The sequence below is a fragment of the Eimeria mitis genome, genomic scaffold, assembly GCF_000499745.2.
Source record: "Eimeria mitis Houghton genomic scaffold, Emh_scaff690, whole genome shotgun sequence".
Lineage (NCBI taxonomy): Eukaryota > Apicomplexa > Conoidasida > Eucoccidiorida > Eimeriidae > Eimeria > Eimeria mitis.
In genome coordinates this window covers 1291-1557 of record NW_013574997.1, presented here as the reverse complement: position 1 = coordinate 1557, position 267 = coordinate 1291, and positions in this window count along the sequence as shown.

Genomic DNA, 267 nt, shown 5'->3' with positions numbered 1-267 from the left:
GTTCTTTACTGAAAACCCTGCAGCAACAAACAAACAACAACAGTGTATCCTATACACCCCAGCACTAGCCGGCGCTGAGCCCATATAGAAGCAGCAATGTGAGGACCCGCATACACCAGGTAGAACCGGCAGCAACACACGCGCAGTAACTCTCAGCGGGCCCCCGATTAAATGAGAAAGTGGTGGCAGCAGGCACTCTTTCAGTTTAAAAAGTAATCGCACAGTGTATGTAAATACAGCAACGAGCAGAAGAAACGCCACCACACG